Below are 2,586 nucleotides of genomic sequence, written 5' to 3'. Positions count from 1 at the left end.
GATGGATTCATCCTCTTCCTTTCCAGTATCCAGGACTATGAAATCAGCAGGGATGTAAAGGCCTTCAACCTTTACTAACATGTCCTCTACTTGTCCATATGCCTGTTTTCTTGAATTGTCTGCCATCTCTAATGAGATTTTAGCAGCTTGCACCCCATAGATTCCCAGTTTCTCTATTAAAGAGAGGGGCATGAGGTTTATTCCTGAACCAAGGTCACACAGAGCCTTAAAGATCATGGTGCCTATGGTACAAGGTATTATGAACTTCCCAGGATCCTGTCTCTTCTGAGGCAATGTCAGTTGATCCAGATCACTTAGTTCATTGATGAACAAAGGAGGTTCAACTTCCCAAGTATCAATGCCAAATAATTTGGCATTTAGCTTCATGATTGCACCAAGAAACTTAGCGGTTTGCTCTTCAGTAACATCCTCATTCTCTTCAGAAGAGGAATACTCATCAGAGCTTATGAAGGGCATAAGGAGGTTCAATGGAATCTCTATGGTCTCTAGATGAGTCTCAGATTCCTTTGGTTCCTCAGAGGGAAGCTCCTTATTGGTCACTGGACGTCCCAGGAGGTCTTCCTCCTTGGGATTCACGTCCTCCTCTCCCTCATTGGTTTCGGCCATTTTGCTTATGTCAATGGCCTTGCACTCTCCCTTTGGGTTCTCTTCTGTATTGCTTGGGAGAGTACTAGGAGGGATTTCAGTGATCCTTTTACTCAGCTGGCCTACTTGTACTTCCAAATTTCTAATGGAAGACCTTGTTTCATTCATGAAACTCACAGTGGCCTTAGATAGATCAGAGACTAAGTTTGCTAAATTAGAAGTGTTTTGTTCAGAGTTCTCTGTCTGTTGCTGAGTGGATGATGGAAAAGGTTTATTATTGTTAAACCTGTTTCTTCCACCATTATTAAAGCCTTGTTGAGGCTTTTGATCCTTCCATGAGAAATTTGGATGATTTCTCCATGATGAGTTATAGGTGTTTCCATAAGGTTCACCTAAGTAATTCACCTCTGCTATTGCAGAGTTCTCAGGATCATAAGCTTCTTCTTCATAAGAAGCCTTTTGAGTACTGTTGGATGCAGCTTGCACTCCATTCAGACTCTGAGAAATCATATTGACTAGCTGAGTCAATATTTTGTTCTGAGCCAATATGGCATTCAGAGTATCAACTTCAAGAACTCCCTTCTTCATAGGCGTCCCATTATTCACAGGATTCCTTTCAGAAGTGTACATGAACTGGTTATTTGCAACCATGTCAATGAGTTCTTGAGCTTCTGCAGGCATTTTCTTTAGGTGAATGGATCCACCTGCAGAAGTATCCAATGACATCTTTGATAGCTCAGATAAACCATCATAGAATATATCCAGGATGGTCCATTCTGAAAGCATGTCAGAAGGACAATTTTTGGTCAACTGTTTGTATCTTTCCCAAGCTTCATAGAGGGATTCACCATCTTTTTGTTTGAAGGTTTGAACATCCACTCTAAGCTTGCTCAGCTTTTGAGGAGGAAAGAACTTGGCTAAGAAAGCCGTGACCAGCTTATCCCAAGAGTTCAGGCTATCTTTAGGTTGAGAGTCCAACCATATTCTAGCTCTGTCTCTTACAGCAAATGGGAAAAGCATGAGCCTGTAGACTTCAGGATCTACTCCATTAGTCTTAACAGTATCACATATCTGCAAGAATTCAGTTAAGAACTGAAAAGGATCTTCAGATGGAAGTCCATGAAACTTGCAGTTCTGCTGCATCAGAGAAACTAATTGAGGTTTCAGCTCAAAGTTGTTTGCTCCAATGGCAGGAATGGAGATGCTTCTTCCATGTAAATTGGAATTTGGTGCAGTAAAGTCACCAAGCATTCTCCTTGCATTGTTGTTGGGTTCGGCTGCCATCTCCTTTACTTGTTCGAAATTTTCAATCAAGTTGTCTCTGGATTGTTGTAATTTGGCTTCCCTTAGTTTTCTCTTCAGAGTCCTTTCAGGTTCTGGATCAGCTTCAACAAGAATGCCTTTTTCTCTATCCCTGCTCATAAGAAAGAGAAGAGAAAAAGAAAAGAAGAAGAAAATCTGAACTCAGAGAGAGAGAGGGTTCGGATTTTTGGTGATGTGAGGAAGAGATGTTAGTAGATGAATAAATAAATAGAAGGAGATGAGGGAGAAGGATTTTCAAAAATAATTTTTGAAAAAGAGTTAGTGATTTTCGAAAATAGTTTTGAAAAAGGTTAGTAGTTTTTCGAAAATTCAAAAAAAAAATTATTAGTTAATTAAAAAGAAATTTTTGAAAAAAGGGGGGAGATATTTTCGAAAATTAGAGAGAGAGAGAGTTAGTTAGGTGGTTTTGAAAAAGATAAGAAACAAACAAAAAGTTAGTTAGTTAGTTGAAACAAATTTTGAAAATCAATTTTGAAAAGATAAGAAGATAGGAAGATATTTTTTGAAAAGATATGATTGAAATTAGTTTTTGAAAAAGATTTGATTTTTAAAATCTCAATTAATGACTTGATTCACAAGAAATCACAAGATATGATTCTAGAACTTAAAGTTTGAATCTTTCTTAACAAGTAAGTAACAAACTTGAAATTTTTGAAT

General features: G+C 38.0%; 1 non-coding gene across 1 annotated transcript; it reads left to right on the top strand.

Annotated features, from left to right (window-relative positions):
- The first annotated feature begins 1,386 nt into the window (after nucleotides 1-1,386).
- LOC112760546 (small nucleolar RNA R71) lies at nucleotides 1,387-1,494 on the top strand. The gene has a single exon (XR_003180981.1). It is a non-coding gene; the product is annotated as a small nucleolar RNA R71 (small nucleolar RNA).
- The last annotated feature ends 1,092 nt before the right edge of the window (nucleotides 1,495-2,586 follow it).

This window comes from Arachis hypogaea, chromosome 16 (assembly GCF_003086295.3).
Source record: "Arachis hypogaea cultivar Tifrunner chromosome 16, arahy.Tifrunner.gnm2.J5K5, whole genome shotgun sequence".
NCBI lineage: Eukaryota > Viridiplantae > Streptophyta > Magnoliopsida > Fabales > Fabaceae > Arachis > Arachis hypogaea.
Note: the sequence above shows the minus strand (reverse complement) of the source record. Positions and strands in the feature narration are given on the sequence as shown.